The sequence below is a fragment of the Pinus tabuliformis genome, chromosome 9, assembly GCF_031772625.1.
Source record: "Pinus tabuliformis cultivar Carrire ecotype Pingquan chromosome 9, CPIR1, whole genome shotgun sequence".
NCBI lineage: Eukaryota > Viridiplantae > Streptophyta > Pinopsida > Pinales > Pinaceae > Pinus > Pinus tabuliformis.
Window position 1 is genome coordinate 1,452,151,773 of NC_142307.1, and position 24,088 is coordinate 1,452,175,860.

A 24,088-nucleotide genomic window follows, 5' to 3' on the forward strand; every position below is an offset into this window, starting at 1 on the left:
GAAGACAAAGCTTCAGAACAGGAGGAATCTCAGGAAGAGGAAGAGTTGATAGATGTGCCTACTACCAGTGGAAGAATGAGCCGAGAACTCTGACAGATTCTACAGGATGCAGAGGACTTCATTGGTGCACCCAGGAATAATAAAAGGGAGTGAAGACAACCAGACAAATACCAGGCCTTAGTAGCTCAGGTTGGGGAACCTTCTAGTTTTCAGGAGGTCATTCAGCATCAAGTATGGGTAGATGCTATGGTGGAGGAATACAACTCTATAATGGTCAATGATGTCTGGGAAGTGGTACCTAGGCCTCAGGACAGGTCAGTGGTAGGTTCGAGATGGATCTACAAGGTCAAATATGTTGCAGACGGCAGTGTGGAGAAATACAAAGCCAAGTTTGTGGCTAAGGGGTATGCTCAGAAGGAAGGGATAGACTACGAAGAAGCCTTCGCCCTTGTAGCGAGGTATACTTCGATTAGAACCGTGATATCTATTGCAACACAGATGGGGTGGGAGATTCATCAGATGGATGTCAAGACGACATTCTTGAATGAGGTAGTAAAAGAGGAAGTATACATTGAACAACCAGAACGTTTTTAGACACATGAGAATAAATCTCATGTATGCAGATTAGAGAAAGCCTTGTTTGGGATTAAATAGGAACTTAGAGCATGGTATGGTCGAATTGATGGCTACTTGCAAAATATGGGACTCATCAAGAGTGACGCGGACCCTAATCTCTACTATCTTGTCGTAGAGAATGAGCCTCTAATCCTAGTGTTATATGTGGATGATCTTTTCCTGACAGGATCATCCAGGCTCATTAAAGACTGCAAGAAGAACCTAACCACAAAATTCCACATGAAGGATTTGGGACAGATGCGTTATTTCCTGGGGTTGGAAGTTTGGCAGCAGAAGGGTGAGATCTTCCTTGGACAAGGGAGATATGCTACAGAGACCTTGAAGAGATTCAGGATGCAGGACTGTAGACCTATGGCTACTCCAATGATCACCAACTGGAAGAAGATTGATGCATCATAAGATAAAGATGTTGATACCCCCTTGTATAGGCAGCTTATATGGTCCCTGATATATCTGGTCAATACCAGGCTAGATATTTGTTACGCTGTCAACACCCTCAGTCAGTTCATGGTGGAACCTAAGAGGGCGCACTAGGCAGCAACCAAACATGTTCTCAGATATATACAAGGAACAGTCGAGCTTGGACTATTGTACACTCGAGGCAATGACATCAGGCTGAGTGGGTTCACTGACGCAGATTGGGCTGGAAGTTCAGTAGATCGATAAAGTACAACTGGGTATTGTTTCCACATTGGATCAGGAATGACCCCCTGGTGTAGTAGGAAACAAAAATCTGTGGCTCTGAGCTCAGCTGGAGCAGAATATATGGCAGCTAGCACAACTTCGTGCGAAGCCATATGGCTTAGGAAAATGCTTGTGAATCTATTCGGGAGAAAGATGGAAGCAACCAGGATCATGTGTGATAATCGTAGTTGCATCAAGCTCTCTAGGAATTTAGTATTTCATGATCGGCCGAAGCTCATTGATATCAGGTGTCACTTTGTCAGAGACTGTGTCCAACGAGGAGCAGTACAGTTGAGCTACACTCCTACAGAATAATAGGTGGCGGACATCCTCACCAAGGCCCTAGGAAGAACAAAGTTTTTTTATTTTAGGGAAAAATGGGGATAGTAAAGAATCCATTTCAGTAGCAGAAATGGATAAGTGTCAGGTGTCGCAGTGCAACAGTAAGCAGTGCTATGGGCAACATGATGCAGCAGTTTGAGAGGGAGCTGCAGTACAGGAGCAGCAGTGGTAGTTGTAGTGTCATGGGCAACAGTACAGGAAGTAGCAGTGCATGGGATGTGAGGCAACAAGCCAAGCATCAACACAGGTACCTATGCAGAAGATCAGTGTGATGTTTCTATAGTGAAACGTTGCTAGAGCACATTCCTTGCTAAGAGGGAGTGTTGATTTTTGGTAGCATCGAATGTGCTCTAGCCTTGAAATTTGGAGAGGCTAAGGCACATGAGATCTCCAAGACCTAGAAATCGTTTTGAGAAATTCCACCCGGATGAGGAGTTATTAAAATAATTAATATTTTTAATGGGCTCCTAAGTCTAAACTTGGGAAAATAAAAATATTAATGGGTATTAATAAAGATAAGGGTGAGAAGCTTCTAAGAGACGGGGATCAAGTATTTTTTAATCTTAGTCGTTCATTATAGACTTAATCTCGGCCGTTGATTCATCAACAGGAAAAGTATAAGAGAAGACTTGAGGATCATTTGGAGACACACCGATAGATACTCAGTATCTCAAGGAAAATCGATTCTCAAGTAAAGGAGATTGATTTCAGAGGGAGAGTTGCAGGGTGGAGGAAGAGGAGGGCATCAGCAGCAGGCAGTGACTGAGGAAGAGGTGACGCAGGGACAGTGGGAGACAGCGCAGAGAGAGACGCAGTCGAGAGGAGAGTCGTAGCCCTCACACAAGCTGACGCAGAGGGATGCAGAGCCACTCAGAGCCACGCAGAGTGACGCATAGGTGACGCAGGAGTGGGAGCAGGGTCTCCAAAATGTCCGATAGTCTCAAAGGGAAAGTCTCGGGTGTTTTCTTTCATTTCCTCTGTAAAATCATTCATTGTAAAAGCAATTGTTGCTGAAGATTAATAAAGCCTTCATCTACTGCATCGATTTTCCCGCATTGGGTTTTTCCGGGGACAATTGTCCAAAAACAACTGTGTTGATGTGAGTGGTTCTTGTGCATGTGTTTTTTTTCTCTGGGTAATTGTGTGATCACTGCAGTAGAATTTATTTTAATATTTGCTGAAGTGATTTCATAAATAACTTATTGTGAATAATAAGTAGGTGAAATAAATCAATTGTTGTAGTAGAATTTCAGTTTAGAAATTTTCACAGTGTGTAGCCTAGCCTAGTGTTGCGCAGAGGAGAGAGAAGGCAGTTTGACATTTCGTTGGCATAGATGCAACTAATGGGTTGGGAGATCAGAATTTGTTGGATGGCGCATCTAACTATGTGATCTGGAAGGCGGGGATCTCATGTCTTTTGGATGAGCACAATCTCAAAACCTATGTTGACAGTGTGGTCGTTGTACCGCGGATCCAGATCTGCTCAAGAAGTACAAGGATGAGACGGCAAAGGGAAAGCGATTGATCCTTGACGTAGTGAGAGATCACGTTGTGTCACATTGCCGGCAAGGATACTGCCCGAAAGATGTGGCAATCATTGGCTACGCTATATGAAAGATCTTCAGAGAAATGAAAGATGTATTTGGAGCAGAAGATGAGATCCACGGAGATGCAGAAGGGGGAACGCATTGATCCATTCTTGACAAGGCTTCAGGAAATCTGAGACTCATTGGAAGTTGTGGGGTCAACACCTTAGCTTACCAAGATGGTGAGGCTGGCCTTGAATTCTGTTTCAGAAGAATGGAAAGTATTTGTCCAGAACATCCTGGGCAGAGGGAGATTGCCAGATAAGGAAGGGATGTGGGTCGCTCTTCAACAGGAAGAGACGAGGGGGGACTTAGTCAAGTGAAAACTTAATAGCAACAACAACAGTGGGATGAAGCCCAAGGAGGAGGAAGAGAATGCAACCCTTGCATCTAAGGCGCAGTAGGAGCAGCAGAGGCGAAAGAAGGACATCTTGAAGATCAAGTGTTTCCGATGTGGTGAATTTGGTCACTACACTACACAGTGTCCTCTCAAGAAGAAGGAAAAAGACGAGAAGCATGATCTGAAGGCTGCATTCACAAAGATCGAGGAGGAGGAGTTTGCAATGATTGCTCAGATACCTCCAGGGGAGAGGTGGGGTGATCTAGTATGGTAGTTCGAAAGAACTACAGATGGAGCAGGATCCTTGATGAGTCCACTTCTTGGATCAATACCTTGCTACGGGAGGCCATATCAGAAGTAGTAGGATTGACTAGGATCAGTTGATCCAGAGGAGTGTCAGAGTGATAGTTGCAGTGGATAGAAGTGCTAGATACTGAGCAGCACAAAGCAGATTTGGCAGCAGTGCAATTGGCATAATGCAGAGTCAGTAGCAATGTAGAGGCTTCAGAGGGTCACCGCAAAGACTAGAAGTAGTCAGAAATCTAGCAACAGATGCATCACGTCGAACACATGTTAAGTAATTTTGGATGTTTTTTCATTACTGATGTAGCAGCAGCAACAGCTGGAGAAGCTTGCAGTGCAGATGCAGTGTTGGCAATGGTAGTGCCGGCAGCACCACTGATGCAAAACTTATGAGGGTTGCAGTACAGATGCAGTGTTGGCAGTGGCAGGGTCAGCAACAGTACAGATGCAACATTTGCGTAGTAGTTGGTGGGCAACGATTTCATACATCAACAATGCAAAGGGAAATGTTACAGAGAAGGGTGATGATTCAACAGCTTGCATTACTAGAGCACATTCCTCGCTAAGACGGAGTGTTGATTTTTGGTAGCATCGGTTGTGCTCTAAGCCTCGAAATTTGCATTGAGGCTAGGACACATGCATTCCACAATACCCATAAATTGTTTTGGGAAATTCCACCCGGAGACAGTTTTATTAAAATAATTAATTATTTTTAATGGATGCCTAAGTCTAAACCTAGGAAATTAAAATAATTAAAGAATATTAATCAAATTGAGGGTGAAACTTCTAGAAGAAGACGGAGATCGAGTACAAACGATTTGAGCCATTGATTAGAATCTAATCTGGGCCGTTGATTATTCAACTAGAGGATTATAAGAAGGACTTCGATGGCCATTTGGAAAATACATTGAGTGAGAGATCAAGAGATCGATTTCTGAAGAGTGCAGCGCAGCAGTTGCCGGAGAGGTCATCGAGGATATTTCTTGCAGTGAGGGGTAGGAATAGAGGTTCCTGATGCGGGGATACATTGCAGAGGAGGCAGAGAGATATCCAAAAGAGGTAGTGCAAAGCCACGCTGGGCAGTGTAGGGCCATGTTGAGGTTGCACAAAGCCTAAGAGGAGATCTGAATTTGCTGGAGAAGTCAAGTTTCAGAGCTAGAAGCCGGGGTGTGAGACCAAGACGGGAAGAAAGTCGAAGTTCCTGAGGCAAATCGATTAGTTGAGGGAGAGACACAATTCCTAGAAACTGTGATGCAGAGTAGCGCAGTGATTGCACAGAAATTGCGCAAAGGTAGCTAGGGGCTAGTCATTCAGTGGAAAGATCAGTACTAGATCGCCAGTGATAGTGTGAGGTATATCTCACTCATATCTTTGTTAGTCAGAGTCTCTATATTGGATAGCGAGTAAGGCATCCAAAGATTGTATTCAGAAAACTACTGCTTAATAATACAAACCCTCAGCTGCTGCACCGGTTTTCGCACATTAGGTTTTTCCGGGGACATTTGTCCAAAAATAACGGTGTCATGTGTTGTGTATTTCTTTCTTGCTCAATTTCTTGTTTTCGCATATAATTTAATTAGTGGAGGCTGCAGTGTATTGGTTTTGAGATTTACTGTAGAACACAGTAAATAATTTGTTTAGTTATTTGACAAATAGAAGAAACTTAATCAGTTGTTGCAGTAGAAATTTGGGTCTTCCAAATTTTTACATGCTGGACTTCAAACCACTGAGAAAATCGATCTGCCTAGGCAACTGAGTGACTGCACTGGTGTGTTCTCCATCTACCCATCGACTTCTTCTTATATTCTTTTGTTGGAGCACCAACGGCTAAGATTAAAACATAATCGATGGCCCAAATTATTTGTCCGTCGATCCGTGTGAGTTGCTAGAACATTCACACCGTGACATAATTAATAGCCTTAAATTAATCATATTTCCTAAGTTTAAACTTAGGAAACATTAAAAAACTGATTAATTATTTTAATTAAGTCATCTTTAGGTGGAATTTCCTGAAACAATTTCTGAGTTTTGGAGAATACATGTATTCTAGCCTCTCCACCAAATTGCGTGGCTAGAACGCACTCGATGTTACAAAAACTAACACAAAGTCGATGTTATATAATTAGGATTTGCCCAGGTTCTTGTCGATAGAGGCATGTAACACGGGGTTAGTCACTGTAGGATCTTTGTTAGCATAGCCTATTGCCATGTACCAAATGAGAAGCACACCAAGTTGGATCAGACTACACAGAGAGGTTATTTCATTGGGTATAGAGAAACATATAAAGCATACAAGATCTATGTCCTTTGCAGCAGGAAGATCATAGTGAGACGAGACGTGAATTTTATGGAGGACAGAGCCTTCAAGAAGTCTTGTGAAATGCCAGTAGGTGATCAAAGTGAGCCAGAAAAAGCTCCATTGGTCCAACAGTAGGGGCAGACAATGGGACTACCAATAGGACAATCACAGGGATCCAATATAGTTACTAGTACCATCATATCCTCAGGTGCAGGAGATCCAGTGATTTCACAGCAGACGAAGCAACAAAGGCAGGATTAGGAGTTGGTTGAACCTCTCACCACTAGTGGTCGAACCAACATGGAAGTTCGTCAGACATTGAGAAATGCGGAGGAGTTCATTAGAGCTCCTAGGAAGAAAAAGAGGGAGCGTAGACAACCTGACAAATACCAAGCATTTGTGGCATAGGTTGAAGAAAATTCCAGCCATCAGGAGGCCTCACAACATCAGGTGTAGGTAGATGCCATGGTAGAGGAGTACAGTTTTATCATGATGAACGATGTTTAGGATGTGGTGGCGAGGCCTGAGAATAGGTCAGTTGTAGGTTCTTGATGGATCTACAAGATCAAGTACGTTGCAGACGACAACATGGAGAAGTACAAGGCTAGATTTGTGGCAAAGGGGTATGTGTAGAAAGAAGGTATAGATTACGAGGAGACCTTCACCCCAATTGCCATATACAATTCTATCCGGTCAGTTATATACCTAGCAACACAGATGGGATGGCATATTCACCAGATGGATGTCAAGACAACCTTCTTGAATGGGGTGATAAATGTTGATTTCTAGTAGCATCAGATGTGCTCTAAGCCTCAAAATTTGCAGGGAGGCTAGGACACATGTATTCCAGAATACCCAGAAATCGTTTTGGGAAATTCCACCTAGAGAAGGTTTTATTAAAATAATTAATTAATTTTAATGGGTGCCTAAGTCTAAACTTAGGAAATTAAAATAATTAAAGGGTATTAATTAAACTGGGGTGTAACTTCTAAAAGATGATGAGGATCAAGCCAAAATGATCTAAGCGATTGATTAGAATCTAATCCGAGTTGTTGGTTACTCAACGAGAAGATTATAAGAAGAAGCTTGATGGGCATTTGGAAGACACATCAAGTGAGAGATCAAGCGATCAATTTCTGAAGAGAACAACACAACAGTTGTCAGAGAAGTGATCAAGGGTATTTCTTGCAACGAGGAGCAGGGATAGTTTTCGGAGGAAGTTTTCCTAATCTCGAGAGTACAAGGCAGAGAGGGCAGAGAGACATCTAGAGAGGCTGACACAGGGCCACGCAAAGCTACAATATGGCAATGTAGAGCTTCAGAGGGAGTTTGAAATTCTGCTGAGGAATAGTCGAGATCAAGTGCCGGAGCAGGAGTGTGAGATCGGGAGGACAAAGGGCCGAAGTTTCCAGCCAACAGAGGATCAAAGGAGGTGCAACGTAGTCCCAACAATAGTGACGTAGTGAGTGCACGTGTGATGCAATACTGCGAAGAGACCGTGTAGAGGCAGCGCAGAGGCTCATCTCTAGCGCAGATCAATGCCAGATTTTCTAGTGACAGGGTGAGATCATCTCACTACTTTTTGTCTAGTTAGATCTTTGTATAGGATTTCCAGTTTGGGTATCCGAAGAATTGTACTCATAAATTACTGCTTAATAATACAAACCCTCAGCTGCTACACCGGTTTTCCCACATTGGTTTTCTTGGGGGACATTGGTCCAAAAAAAAGGTGTCATTTGTGTGTGTTATGTCTTTCTTGCTCAGATTCTTGCTTCCGCATATTATTTAAAGTTGTGAAGGCTACAGTTGTATTAACTTCGATATTTACCGTAGAACACTGTAAATAACTTGCATGGATTAACAAGTAGGAGAAGTAATATCAGTTGGTTGTAGTAGTGATTCGAGGATTCTCGAATTTTCACATGGTATCAAAGCACAGGTGAAGCAAGAGAGCAGACCAGAAGAGCCCAACGTTGAAGAGAAGGAGGCAGATTGAAGTGTTGCGCAAGTAGCAAATCAAATCCCTAGAGGGTTTGTGCAGTCCAGGCCAGGAGGGCAAGAGTCTCAAGCAAGATCTCTCTCTAAGTGAGTTGGCAAAGAGATAATATTTCCAGATCGAGATTTGTCAGCGGCAGAAGGAGCAGAAGCTTCAGCGCAGAGTAGTCTTCAAGTGAGACGCAATTTTTTGCAGCAGTTGCTGGGACTGAAAAACGTCAGAAAAAGGAAGGAGACACTTTTTGAGGGAATTTCTTCCTCAAAGAATTCCTAGATATGGAATTTGATTTCTCAATTGTTGAGCAACAGTAGCAAGGAGCAAATCTACTAACTCCAGCAGGGAGTGCGTAGGCCAGGCCAGCAGCTGCGCAGAGGAGAGAGGGTGCAATTCGACTTTTTGTTGAGATGGCTACAGTTGAGAAGGATCCACGGAAGAGCAGCTGATCAGACCCAGTTGTTGCAGATTTCTCACATGGATTAGTGTCCTTGCTATGGGATCCCAACAGAATTAGTAGAAGGAGGATCACAATGTCAGCAAACACAGCTAGTCATTCAAATGACAGTTGCATAGCTAGTTGCAATCAGTTCCCGAAACACAGTTGCAGAACTAGTTGCAGTGACATAGGCAATGTGAATTGCCCAGTTGCAGTATGCAGGTGCAGTTCCAGCCAGGAGATTCCTAGCGCAGAGCTTCGCAATCCAGTTTCCAGTGCAGGAGGACTATGTGAGTTGCCAGGAGGGAGTAGAGAGATTTCCCATAGGGAGATCGAGACTCAGAGGGAGTCTAGTTTCAGAGGGAGCAACCCTATGGAAGCTAGTACTTCAAGATCTAGGGAGATCAGAGTCATTATTGCAGTAGTTACAACACTACAGAAGCATCAGCAGAGCAGTATCAATAGCAGTATGAGTAGATCAGATTTCGCGATGATGATAGCCATACCTCCAAGAGAGTGAGGTTGGGTGATTTGGTTTTTTAGCCCCAAAGAGCTACAGGATGGGCAGGATCCTTGAGGAGTCCACCTCTTGGATCAATAGCTTGCTACGGGAGCCCATATTAGAAGTAGCAGGATGGACCAGTGTCCGTTGGTGCAGAGGAGTGCCAGAGTGATAGTTGCAGTGGCTAGGAGCGCCAGAGACTGAGCAGCGCGGAGCAGAGTTGGTAGCAGTGCAGTTAGCATAGTGCAGAGTCAACAACGACGCAGAGGCTTTGGAGGGTCAACGCAGAGACTAGCAGCAGTCAAAACTCCAGAAGTAGGTGCATCATGTTGAACACATGTTCAGTAAATTTGGATGATTTTCCGTTGCTGTTGCAGCAACAATAGCAGTTGGAGAGGGTTGCAGTGTTGGCAGTGGCAAGGCCAGCAGTAACATAGATGCACATTTGCAAGAGTTGCAGCACAGATGTAGTGTTGGCAGTGGCAGGGCCAGCATCAGTACAGATGCACCATTTGTGCAGTAGTTGATGGGTAGTGATGTTAGACATCAACAATGCAGAGGGAGATGTTATAGAGTCAGGGTGATGCTTCAGCAAGTTGCATTTAGAGCACATTCCTCGCTAAGAGGGAGTGTTGATTTTTGGTAGCATCAGATGTGCTCTAAGCCTCAAAATTTGCAAAGAGGCTAGGACACATGTATTCTAGAATACCCAGAAATAGTTTTGGGAAATTCCACCCGGAGAAGGTTTTATTAAAATAATTAATTATTTTTAATGGGTGCCTAAGTCTAAACTTAGGAAATTAAAATAATTAAAGGGTGTTAATTAAACTGGGGGTGTAACTTATAGAAGAAGATGAGTATCAAGCCAAAATGATCTGAGCCATTGATTAGAATATAATCTAGGCCATTGGTTACTCAACGAGAAGATTATTGTTGGACACCTAATCCGCTAAGGGTTAAGGTGTGGAAGTTGGACAATCAAAGGGAGTCCAAGAGATGTTGGAAGATGAATCCAATAGTCACAAGAATGTATTATAAATGTACATCTATGCTAATAGTAAATACAATTAATGATTTACCATTCCTATCTTGTCTATGTTTAACATGGTATTAGAGCAGCAGGTATATTCCTGCCTTACTCAAGTCTGAGCCACTAATTTTGTGGCCTCATATCCCAGTTAGATCTGCATTTCATCCCATCTAAGCACTGCCCTCAAAATGTTCTAACCTTTTACTATTTTTATGTGCCCAATTTATCCGTTGTCGTTTATCTCACTTTGGCAGGCTTGGAATCTCCTCAACGTTGTCTGTGGGAAATCACCAAAACCGTTTTTGGTATACATTGTACCCAACTAGAAAAATTTGTGTAATGCGTGAATCCTTCACATTCCAGCCAGACCTGCATACACACATCTCTGTATCAGGGAGTCCAATGCGGCGGCTGCGGGCTGAAGTAGGAATGCACGACCTTGGAGTTTAGCAGCTTAACAATGGGAGTGAATTTAACGCATCTGGGAGCTTTGTATTGATTTATGGATGCCCCTCTCCTGATAGCATAATCCATCAATTCGTAGAACGTTCCCTTCTCAACTACCCTTATTTCCAGGGGGTCTATGGACTTATTCGATGCTCTTCCCAGGCAATACACAGAATTGAGGGATTCTTCTACAATCAAACAACAATCTTAAGGCCAGGAGTATAATCTCCTCGCTTGTAGTATGTTGGGATTTTCGCAGCTCGCCATTCTACGATTCCCATTCCATAATGGTTATTCTCGCAAATGAGCACATCAGGAAAATTCCACAAAGCGGAGATGTTAAGAGCCTCAAAGAGTTGTCCCTGATTGGCAGTATCGTCTCCATAGAGAGCAAAGGTAGCTACGCAAACTATAGGTGAGCTTGGGACACCGTGGTGGGTTGCATCAAATTATCCGTAGTTGCCACTGGAAAACACATTCCTAATATCAGGCTCAATTCCCATATACGACCAGGCCAGGAATAGTGCATTGAAGACAAAGATCATGGCCATCAAAAGCGTGGATTCAAAGCCAAGCCAAAGATCTCCATACACAGAGCTTCGAATTGAAAGCTTGAGATTGACGATTCTGTAGTCCTTTGGATTCACCGCATTCATTTGTTTTTTCTTGTTTTTCCTTGTTCCCGAGTTTGATCGTTGGGTTTTGCAATTGGAGTTTGTTTCACCAGATGGATTTCGATAGAGCAAGATCAATTCATTAATAGTCTAGGTAAAAGCAAGCAAGCACCAGACACAAATAAGTTGTATAATGTGTAGATACATGCTGTAGGCAGTGTTCTTATGGAACTGATGTTATTTATCTCATATTTTTCGTAAGTCGGGAATTCCATTTCAACGTTGCTTGAGAGGGCTCTGCCAGCGTTATTCCATTGCCAAACGTTTCTAGAAGATATTCTTGAAGCGTTATTTGAAGAACTTGAAACGTTGTGAGTTTTTGTCTTGTTGCATGGGACGTGTGAAGAACTTGTAGCGTTTGGTTTTCCTACGTGAAGTTTGTAGAGTCGAGCCAGCAACATGGGCCTGTCATACCATTGCAGCTAGAGTAGAACCTCGAGCATTGGCAAGCGTAGAGATGCATAACAATGAAGTGTGCATTGAATGATATGGGTATATATTATGGTCATATTTGTGGTTCTGCGTTAACTCCTGATTCAACCTATAATTTGTTGCTCTCTCCCATGGAACGATGTCGAATTGGATAATTTATTCCAGAATTAAAATCTCAGTGGGTCATATTATTGTGGTTGTAGCAGACTCATCATTTATGAAAGGGATTAAAGTATTCATCCATTTCCTATCTCTATCTATAAGAAAAGGATTGAATCATTGAAGGGAGCTGAATAATATTTTTTTATTGATCAAGAGGAGACCAAATTCAAAGGAGTCATTGGTTGTTTGTGATCCAGATCTGAAGTTCCTCTTGGAACCATTTTTCTTATACCTGTAGCAACTTAATTTTGGAGAAGTTGAGTTGGTTTCAATAACACCTCCATATCAATCAATTCAATCTTATTATCAGTGGGATCTCATTGCAGGTGTTCTATTCCCAGTGGCAGCCATCTGATATATTTTCATCAGTTTATTGCATCATATACGAGAGGGTTGAATTGCCTTTGGAGGGCCAAGTCACTGGCTTCAAGGGACAAGTTTTTGGATGATTTATTGGAAGGAAAATTTCCATTCCATGGTATCATAGGCAACATTATTATCTTCACCTCTACTATACTTATTGTGCAGAGCCTCCATCGACTAGCACAAGAATACTCCATCAAGGGTATTTTTTATCATTGCAACCACTTTAGCCATCTAATTCGAGAGATTCACCTAATATGTTCAATGAAAATGACCAGAATTAATATAGTATTAGAGTTCTTAAAAATTCTAATACATTCCCTTGATCATAACACGGTCGAAATAAAAAAAAACCACTCTTGTTGACATTCAAACATGTCTGCAGGATACACAGGAAAAGGTAGAATTTTTGGAGCTTGAATCTCAGGTTCAACAAGAAGAATTACAACAGTGGAGTCATCATTTTGAACATTTTTCTGTTCAGAACATTGAGACAGACTCCCGTTAGCAACAAGAATATAAAGTTGAGGTTGATTCACATTTCGTGCTTAGTTCAAGAGCAGATTTGCATGCAGAAGCAAAAATTCAGCATACACTTCCCAAGCCCGTCATAAGACCTTGGGAAGAACTTGTCAGCAATAAGCACAGAACAGGTCTTGGATATGATAAGGAGGCGTCCTTTCATATTCCAGATTACTCAAAGTCCATCCAGTTTAAGAGTGTTGGATTTCTTCATGGCGATTCACCTTCACCTGTTCCAGGTTCTACTCCTCCACATTTGCAGCCAAGAGTTGTTAAATGCCAACACTGTGACCGAGTTGGCCATATGAAAGATCATTGTTTTGATCTTCATCCGTCCAAGCATTGTGGTCAGCATACTCATTCTTCACATAGATGCTTCAAAATCAAGCCTCCTACAAAAACAAAGATTCATCTTGGATGGATCACTTCTTGGCAATGGGCTTCAATAGCTAAGAAGATATTTCTCTCATACAACAGGATTTGTTCTCGAATATTGAAAAGTCTTGCAGTTGAGTTTTCTCCATCTTCCCACGTTGTATCTGATGGGGGGGAGAAATGATGATCATCTACAAGTTTCAAAGCCACATCAAGCAAGCCTAAGCCACAACCTGCCATACCAGATTCGGATTTGTAGCCAAAGACAAAGATGCCCCTGACCATACCTTCAGTTGGTGGTCAGCCTTAAACCATCTATGCGGGGTTTACACCTCCCTTCAAAAAATTGGGGACACTTCCTCTAACAGAAGACTTCAGCTTCTTGCCAGTTTTGGAAGAGTTCTAGGAATTGCATTAAGCATTCCAGAGTTGGTGGTCATCCTTAAACCACCATAGCTTGTAGACCTCCCTTTTTCAGGTTGAAGGTATCCCTCTTCAAATCATTAGGGACACTTCCTCTAGCAGAAGATTTCAACTTCTTGCCAGACTTGGAAGAGTTCCGAGAACTACACTAAGCATTCCAGTGTTGGTGGTCATCCTTAAACCACCACCTTCTACCAACATTTTAGAGAGCACATTCAGCCTAGTGATGCCATGCATTTTCACACATTTTTTAATACAACTCTCTTCTTGGACTCACACATACCCCTTCGGATTAAGGGGGGGAATTTTGGACACCTAATCCGCTAAGGGTTAAGGTGTGGAAGTTGGACAGTCAAAGGGAGTCCAAGAGACGTTGGAAGATGAATCCAACAGTCACAAGAATGTATTATAAATGTACATCTATGCTAATAGTAAATACAATTAATGATTTACCTTTCCTATCTTGTCTATGTTTAACAATTATAAGAAGAAGCTTGATGGGCATTTGGAAGACACACTGAGTAAGAGATCAAGAGATCGATTTCTGAACAGAGCAGCGCAGCAGTTGTCGGAGAAGTGATCGAGGTGATTTCTTGCAGCGAGGGTTAGTGATAATTTCCGGAGGAAGTTTTCCTGATCCAGATTGTACAAGGAAGAGAGGGCAGAAAGATGTCTAGAGAGGATGATGCAGGGCCACGCAGAGCTACGCTATGGCAGCGCAAAGCTTCAGAGGGAGTCTGAAATTCTGTTGAGGAATAGTCAGGATCAAGTGCTAGAGTCAGGCTATGAGACGGAGGACAGAGGGCTGAAGTTTCCAGCCAATAGAGGATCAGAGGAGGTGCAGCGCAGTCCCAGCAGCAGTGACTGTGTGAGTGTGATGTAGTACTGCGCAGAGGCAGCATAGAGGCTCATCTCCAACACAAATCAGTGCCGAATTTTCCAGTGACAGGGTGAGATCATCTCACTACTTTTTGTCCAGTTAGATCTCTGTATAGGATTGCCAATTTTGGCATCCAAAGAATTGTACTAAGAAATTACTGCTTAATAATACAAACCCTCAGCTACTGCACCAGTTTTCCCACATTGGGTTTTTCTGGGGACATTGGTCCAAAAACAACGGTGTCATTTGTGTGTGTTATTTCTTTCTTTCTCAGATTCTTGTTTCCACATATTATTTAAAGCTGTGAAGGCCGTAGGTGTGTTTACTTCGATATTTACAGTAGAGCACAGTAAATAACTTGCATGGATTAATAACTAGGAGAAGTAATATCAGTTGGCTGCAGTAGTGATTCATGGATTCTTGAATTTTCACAATAAAGGAGGAGGTCTACATAGAACAACCAGAGGGCTTTGAGACACATGAGAGGCGCACACATGTCTTCAAGCTGAAGAAAGCTCTATACGGGCTCAAGCAGGCTCCTAGGGCATGGTATGGTCGGATTGACAACTATTTGCAGCAGATGGTATTCGTCAAGGGTGATGCAGATCCCAACCTTTACTACTTGATGGTAGAGGATGAACCACCCATCCTATTTTTGTATGTGGATGACTTCTTCTTGACAGGGTCATCAGGTCTCATAGAAGACTACAAGAGGAGCCTTGTAGCAGAGTTTGACATGAAGGACTTGGGTTTGATGCACTATTTCCTAGGATAGGACGTGTGGCAAAAGGACGGGGAGATATTATTTGGTTAAGGGAGATATGCTACAGATATTTTGAAGAGATTCAGAATATAGGATTGTAGACCCATGTCTACGCCCATGATCACCAACTAGAAGAAGGTAGATGCATCAGAGGTCAAGGATGTTGACTCCACCTTCTATAGACAACGCATCAGTTCTCTCATGTATCTTGTTCACACTAGGTCAAATATTTGCTTCACGGTCAACATTCTTAGTCAGTTTATGGTGGAGCTGAATAGAGTGCATTGGATAGCAGCAAGGCACATTTTGAGGTATTTGCACGACACAATAAAGTATGGGTTGAAATATACCCAAGGAGATGATCTCAGACTATGTGGATTCACAGATGCGGATTGGGCAGGCAATTCAGTAGATAGGAAAAGTACCTTTGGGTACTGCTTCAACGTTGGATCAAGGATGGTTTCTTGGTGCGACAAGAAGAAAAAGTCAACAACACTGAGCTCTATAGAGGTAGAGTATATGGCAGCTAGCACAGCCACGTGTGAAGCTATATGGCTTCGGAAGCTGCTGGTGAGCATGTTTAGGCAGAGGATGAAGGCAACCAGTGTCTACTGCAATAATCAGAGTTGCATTAAGCTTTCTAAAAATCCAGTACGATTTCCCAACTGCATCCTCCTTGGAGTATGAATTGGCTGAAGGAAACCTGCTAAATTGAGCTCCAACTCCACAAATATCCTCACCCACGTAGCAATGGATTACCTCCCTAGGGTGGCACTCAAAGTCCACTGAAAGAAGGGTGAGCTCTCCCCTTGGAAAGCTTTGTGCTAAGAAGCACTTGTGACCCAGCTAAATAGCTTGAGCAACAAAGAAAATAGATAAGTTGACAAAAGATCCCAATAGCTGCTATGCCCCTTTTATTTATAATTTTGACTTGCCTCCCCATGTGGGTCCCTCCATCCACTATTTCAACCTCTTTCCTTGGAAAATTCGACCTTTCTCTCCAAGGGGTGTGTATTACATGTGGGTGTGGCCCCCACATTCCACTAACAAAATTATTTTGGCCCCCATCTCCTAAGTCTCATCCCCAAAATTTCGTGGGCCCCCATAATAGTCAAAAATGCAAAATTGTGAAATTGATTTTAGGGAAATTACATTGAATAACCAACTTAAGAGGGGCATTCATCTTGACCCCAATAGCCCCAATGGAAATAAGGCATCTAATCCCTAATCCAAAAACCAACCATTTTTTTCGAAAATTCAAGTTCTTGTCTTTTATTATCTTATTATTGAAAAATTCCATAAAATAGAAAAATGGAAAATTAAAATAATAGAAAAAATTAAAATTAAAAAAATAGAAAATTAAAAAGAATCTAACCATCGGAAATAAAAAAAATAACTATTGAAATTTTTTCATTTACTGTCTAGAAAAAAAATTCACAGATTATAATTTTTATCAAGACAATTTTCCTGGGATTTGTTCCATATTGATAATCTAGAGCCCCAAGGTAGTCCTCTTGTTTTACAATTTCTTGTTTTATGCTTTATAGGTTTATCTAACATCATTCAAGGGTTTTGACGGCGTCTTCACAATTATGAACTTTTATTACAGCCATATCTTCTCAAGGATTGGTAAGGCTCTTTGCCTAGGGTTTTGTGGAAGCTGAAGTATTTTAACTGCATATTATCAATATTTGGAAGTGTTTTAAGCTGCCCTAGGTTCTGCAAAAGGTTTCATCTTGATTAGAGAATTTTCCAATTTTGACCCTATGGGGATTAGACCCCATATTCATGCAAGTTTGGATCAGATTGTTGTATATTACCATATGCTTGCATTTGTACAGTTGCTGGGCTGTATTTTGACTCTCATTTCAGTGCCCAATCTCAAACACCCAAGGATCCATCATCTTAGTGTATTTCCACACTTTCAAGTTGTTTTTCCATTTCCTTTTGTTTTGTGTTGCTAAGTTCTCTCTTACTTCCACTCCATCCTACACAAGTTGAGCTTAGTAAACCATAGGGAATCCCCCTTAGTCTAGACTCCAACTAGTCTGAAGTGAGAAAGCCAATGCTACTGAGGTGACAGTGTGTAGCTTAGATATGTTTCCCTTGGACTCTGACACTTGTGATTAAGACTTTGAAAGTGAAAACCTGGGAGGTAACACTATCTAATTAGCACAGTTCAAACTTGTATTATTTTATGGTAAAACCAATAATCAAATTCCAATATTTTAATCTTAATCATGTAAATTCCAATACAGCATTCAGAATGCAATGTCGAAGACTTCTATGTATTTTTCTTGTTATTTAAACCTTGGATATCTAACAGAAGCCAGTTCTAGGAAAATAAATTAGAAAATCAAACTGGTGTATGTTCACCAAAGAAACTATTCTATATATCTTGTCCAGAAAATCAGAACAATTGATTTAGAAGATAGTCACAAAAAGCATAGTTGAATAGGTATTAAAAGTTTCGAACCTCATCAAATATCCATTCAGTAACACCACTTTTCCTTAAAATATCAAGGTACTGAAATGTAAATTCAACTATTTCTTCCATATGCTCTGCAACATAAAAGTCAGAGATTAGAAATTATGTCTGCAATCGATCAAGCAAGTAAAAGAGCAAAAGCAACCAAAACACAGCTAGCAGAATAAAAGATTTCTCTGCAACTTTTAAAATAAATTGTATAATGTGTTTGATATGATTCCTAAAATCAGAAATCAAGATTCTACTCATGCACTATTAAATATTAAAATATTGTCAGTTTTAGTGGTGGAGGATATAAGCTCAATTGTATATACCTTTCCACCTTTTGTTTTGCTAATGCAAATCTTTTCATGTGAATATAAGACATTTTTCAAAAACAAAATTGAGTAATCAAAATTGAAATGAAGAAAAAAACTTTTCAAATGGCATATCTAACAACAAAATTCTACTTGTAGAAAGATTTGAATGAAAAAAGTTGTTCACCTTGCCCTGCGTCAGTAAGTTCAATCATTACTCCAAAAAATGCATATTCGAAGCTACTCTCTGTCTCCCCTGCATTCAAGCTGCTTGCCCAACCTGTACACTTCAAACATTTTATACATATGCAATAATTTTACAAAAACTACAGTCAAAATCTAATGGCTTGAAAAATAAATTTTATGTGCACAATAGTTAATGGGATGGCTCGGGTGATATCTGTTTATGCACAGAAGCTCAACCAATTGCATTGAGATGACACAAATTTTGAGTCATACATCAGAAAACATCTTAACAGAAATCAAAAGAAAAACTAAAAAGTTAAATAACGTGACTTAAATAGTCTAGGAGTTAAATTCCAATCCAACACACCTGCAAACATTGGCAAAAAAGTCAAAAATATGGTTATAAAGCTAACTTATGTATTGCATAGCTACTTAACCAAGGAAATGTAACACTCAGAAGTTACTTCTAGCATTGTTTGCACAGTAAGCAGTCCCCCACATCTATAGGAGAGTTACATGGGCAGCATGTTACCCACCAAAATGGGTAACCCGATAGGGGAAAACTTTTCTCCTATTCTTCACAGCCAGCTGGCTAGCCATGTAGACCTTGACAGCCACCACTAGCTGATGATGTTGTTGATTTTGAGTAGCATCGGATGTGCTCTAGCTCCGAAATTTTGTGGAGGGGCTAGAATACATGAGATCTCCAAGACCCATAAATCATTTGGAGAAACTCCACCCGGATTGTGAGTTATTAAAATAATTAATATTTTTAATGGGATTCCTGAGTCTAAAATTAGGAAAATAAAAATATTAGTGGGTATTAATAAAAATATGGGTGAGAAGCTTCTAAGAGATGAGGATCAAGTCTGTTTTAATCTTAGCCGTTTATTAGGGACTTAATCTCAACCATTGATTCATCAACAGGAAAAGTATAAGAGGAGGCTTGAGGGTTGGTTGGAGATACACCAAGTGATCGAATCAATTCGATTTTTCTGGGGCGTGGTTTGCTGAGAAAATCGAACTAGTGATCTGAGTTGTAGTGAGAGGGGCAGAAGCAGAGATTTGGATTGGAAAGGAGTTCCGAGCCAAAGAGTACCAGGCAGAGAGGCAGCGCAGAGGCCTACGCAGCCCAAGAAGGGGCTCATGCAGTGCTAACGCAGGCCAAGAGGGTCTCTTGCAGTGGCAGTGCAAGATATTCGTCAGAAGTTCGAGATTTTGCTGGAGAAGCGAGGTTCTGAGCTGGGAGGGCTGAACAACAGTCTTTCTCCAGCAAATTGATCCAGCAGAAGGGGTGACGCAGTTTCCTAGAGGCAAGACGCTGGCCCAAGCAGTGATTGCACTGGGATTTCGCAGTGTTTTCTGGAGTCAGGCCACTCAGTGGATCAGTTGTGACTTGGAGAACGAGGTAAACCCTCGTATGTATTTCTTGCTGCCGATATTTCTCTGAAAGGTTAGTCGGTGTGAGAGGCAACCTGTTGTAATCAGATTTTGCTTGCTTAATAATACAAACCCTCTATCTATAGCACTTGTTTTCCCACATTGGATTTTTCCAGGGACGTGTTGTCCAAAAATAACGGTGTCCCTTGTGTGTTTGTCTCATCTATTGTTTTAGTTTATGATCTATATGTCAGTGTAGTCTGCAGTAGTGTTTTTCATCATTATTTATAATTAAATAACTTGTTGAATGAAATAACAAGTAGGAGATGATAAACCAATAACTGCAGTAGGATTTCTGGTTTCTTATATTCAGAAATTTTCACATGGTATCAGAGCATTGCAGATCATAGGATACTGAAGCCATAAGCCGAGAGATCCAGCAAATCTGCTGCAAAGAGGCAGCTGTCCCGAGTGACAGCGTTGTTCCAGAGGCAGAGACGCAGAGGGAGAGTGACACAATGTAGAAGAGGTGACGTAGAGGCTCACATAGTGCCTGCATTAGCATTTTGAGCCAGACGAGGGTGACGCAGTAGCTGGGAGGAGCCCATGCAGTGATTCCGTCAGTTATCTAGGCTAGCACAGAAGCAGAGAGGGGCAAGTCAGGCTCAGGCAGAGCCACATCATCTTTCTGAGCTAGGAAGGAGTGACGCAGTGGCTATGAGGAGCTGATCTTGCTCACGCAGTGACTGCACAGAGCTGGAGGAGCTTAAATTCTTCAGTTGCCAGGGCTGTAGGAGTAGTGCAAATTTGATCTGTGGTGCTGGTGGGACGCTATTACTGTTGTTGTAGAACAGTGTCTGTGGAGACAAAACCAAGGTAGAGTCACTACCTTCGCAGATTTCTTGCCAAAGAAATCTAGATTCGGGTTGCTGAGCATCCGCAAAGGAGGATTAGAGAGCAGTGATTCGACATTTGGTGGGAGGATTTCCGTGAAGGAAATTAGGACTCAAAGGGAGTCTAGAAAGAATTTGTTCCTTAGAGGATTTCTAGCGCCAAAGAAATCCATATCCGAGTCTTGTTGGGGTAGCAGTAAGAGGAGAAGAGAACCTGTTCTACACTTGTTTGAGCAGAGATGGCAGTTAATGGACTGAGGGATCAAAACAAATTGGATGGAGCATCCAACTTTGTCATCTGGAAGGCCAAGATCCTAGCAGTCTTGGACAAGAATCACATCAAGGATTATGCCTTGAAAGTGGTGGTTGTACCGATCGATGTTGATCCTCTCAAGAAATACGAGGCTCAAGCAAATGCGAAATGCATGATCTTGGACGGGGTCAAGGATCATGTGATCCCCCATATTGTTGAAAAGGAAACAACAAAGGAAATGTGGGAGGCCTTGACCACCTTGTATGAGGGAACTTTTGTTCAACGAAAGTTGTTGCTTGAGAACCAGCTGAGACAGTATCAGATGCAGAAGGGAGAAGAAATTGATCCCTTCCTTCTAAGATTGCAAGGGATTCGAGACCAGCTGACTTCCGTGGGGTCTACACTAGATCCTGAGTTCATGGTTAGGGTTGCCCTGAATGCAGTCACTAAAGACTGGGAGACCTTTGTCCAGAGAATCTTGGGCAGGGCTTCTCTCCCCAGTTGGGAGGAGATGTGGGCATCTCTTCGATAGGAAGAGATTAGGCAGTTAACTAAGGCAGGAAGTAGCGGTAAAGGAGTCAGAGCCAAGAAGGAGGAAGAGGAGGATGCAACTCTCGCATCAGTGGGACAGCCAGGGCAGCAGAAGAGGAAAAAGAAAGACATAACCAAAGTCAGATGATTTAGGTGTGGGGAACTGGGACATTTTGCCACTCAGAGCCCTCAGAAGAAGGGAAAGGAAGAGAAGTCTGACTCAAAGGCTGCTCCAGCAAAAGCTGACAAGGAGGATGATGACGAGGATTGTGCCATGAGTGCTCATGCACCTCTAGAGAAGAGGTGGGGCGAAATTGAACTGTAGTCGGCAGGACTACACGAAGGGCAGGATCCTTGACGTGCCCAAACTCTTGGATCACATACGGCTACAAGATCCCTTAATGACAATAGCAAAATGACAAGAGTCAGTTGGTGCAAGGGATGATGGAGCAACAGTGGCAGAGCTAGAGTGCCAAATTCTGAAGCAGTGCAGTGGAGGTTGTAGCAGTGTGGGAGGCACAGAGCAGATTGTAGCAACGTAGTAGCAGCAGAGGGTCAGCACACATTAGTAGCAAAGGTAGCTTCAGCATCACGAGGCATCCAAACTGACCAGAGTGTCAGCTTTTGGGTGGCTATTTCGTTGCTTACTTCTCAGCAATTGAGTTGTAGTGCAGTAGTTAGCAATGGCAGTGCTATGGGCAGCATGATTCAGCATATTGAGAGGGAGTTGCAGTACAGATGTAGCAGTGTCAGTGGTAGTGCCATAGGCAGTAGTACAGGATGAAATAGTGCAGTGGATGAAGGGAAGCAGGCCAAGCATCAACAACACAGAAAATGGAAATAAACAGCTAGGGCGATGGTAGCTTATCTCTGAGAAGAGATGTGGCGGCTACATGCCTCTGAACTATGTTACAATGAGGTTCGAAGGCCTATTTGTTGTTGAGAAACAATGGAAAACCCTAAACATCCAAAAACCTAACCCTAGAAGATGAAACACCAAACTGTGGGCCCCGTTTGGGTAAATTGGTACATCAACTTCCCGGGGTTGTAACTTTGGCATACGATCTTCGTTTGACGCATACAATATCTCGTTAGAAAGATCTATTCCGAGAACTACAACTTTGCGAAGAGCAACATGGGTCTCCCAGTTTTCCCAAAAAAACGTCGTTTAGGGCCTCAAAACGGCTTCGGAAGTTCAGGACCCAAAAAACTGCTAAAAATAGTAAACTGTGCTACAATTAAGGAAACTAAAAAGCTGAAAGAAACAATGGTGGGGGCCCAAGTGGACTTGGCGGGTGGCCACCAATATCCACTTGGATTAGAGGCCTAGCATTATCACAGGCACCAGTGCCGTATAATCAGAGTGATACTCAGTGTGGAGTATTACTAGAGCATAGTCCTCGCTAAGAGGGAGTGTTGATTTGGGGTAGCATCGGATGTGTTCTAGCCATGAAAATTGGTGGAGAGGCTAAATAACATGAGATCTCCAAGACCCAGGAATGGTTTCGGCAAATTCTAACCAGTTTGGGAGATATTGAAACAATTAATATTTTTAATAGAGTTCCTAAGTTTAAACTTAGGAAAAATAAAATATTAATGGGTATTAATATAAAACTAGGTTAGAAGGTTCCAAAAGTCATGGATCAAGCCAAATCTAATCTTAGCCGTTGATAAGAGATTTAATCTCCACCGTTGAAGGACTAACAGGAAAAGTATAAGAGGAGGCTTGAGGGTCAATTGGAGAACACACCAGAGTTGCTAAGTAAAGTCGAATAAGTGATCAGCAGCGAGGGGCAGTGAGTACTGGACAGAGAGACAGAGATAGTGCCAAGAGACTAGCACAGAGGTAGAGAGGTAGATGCAGAAGCCAGAGCAGGCCACGCAGAGGCTAGAGGGCCTGTGTCATCCACGTAGATGGTAGCAAGAGTGATGCAGAGGGTCCTAGAGGCTACGCAGTGCCTCAAAGGGTTGACGCAAAGGGTTCTGAGGCTAAGGAAGAGGCCAGGAGGGCTGATGCAGTGCTTCAGTGTTGCTGGAGAGGGTTTCGTGGGGCAGGTTTTCTGAATACCTACTTCCGAATAGAAAGGTATTACTATCGGTTATTTTTCTCTGTCGGGTGAGCCAGTTTGGCACCCAGTTGTACTCAAGGATATGCTGCATAATAATAAACCCTCAAAATCGTTGCACCGGTTTTCCTGCATTGGGTTTTTTCAGGGACGATTTGTCCAAAAATAATGGTGTCACTTGTGTGTTTGTTTTCTTTCAGCTCTTGATCTGTAGATGTTGAGACTCTATTGTGTTTATTTCGTTATTTATATGTTTTAAATAACTTGTTCGAAATTAATAAGTAGAAGAAATAAACCAGAAGAATATAGATTAAATTTCTAACGAGTTAGACTTAGAAATTTCAACAGCAATGAGGGGCAGGATCCTTGAGGTACCCAAACTCTTGGATCATACCTGTCTACAGGAGCCCCGAAGTGAGAGTAGTAGGATGGCGGATGTCGGTAGAAAAGAATGCGGATGAAGTGACAGAGAGTGCTAGAGGTGCAGTAGTCCCTTGCAATGTAGAGAAGTTTGTAGCAGTGCGAGAGGCACAGAGGAGGTAGCAGTAGTGCAGGATGGCACAAATAGGTTTGCAGCAGTGCGAGAGGCACAGAGTTGTTGCAACATTGCGGAAGCAACAGAGGGAGCACAATATAGTGGCAAAGAGAGCTTCAGCAACGGGAGGGTTTTCTAGCCTGACAGGGATGTCAATAGTTGGCTGGATCAATTACTTCTCAGTAACTGAGTTGCAGTGCAGTAGCAGTAGCAGTAGCATGATGCAACATGATGAGAGAGAACTCCAATGCAGATGCAGTGTTGGGAG

The 24,088-nt window shown here is 42.2% G+C and overlaps 1 pseudogene across 1 annotated transcript in view; it reads right to left on the minus strand.

The window, feature by feature from the left end:
• The window catches only part of LOC149154057 (insulin-degrading enzyme-like 1, peroxisomal), a 681,568-nt pseudogene that overhangs the window by 395,035 nt on the left and 262,445 nt on the right, over window positions 1-24,088 (minus strand). The window contains exons 11-12 of the transcript XR_016262205.1: window positions 18,164-18,256; window positions 17,669-17,754 (exon numbers count right to left, since the gene is read on the minus strand). The product of XR_016262205.1 is annotated as an insulin-degrading enzyme-like 1, peroxisomal (transcript). The remainder of the gene's footprint in view (window positions 1-17,668; window positions 17,755-18,163; window positions 18,257-24,088) is intronic.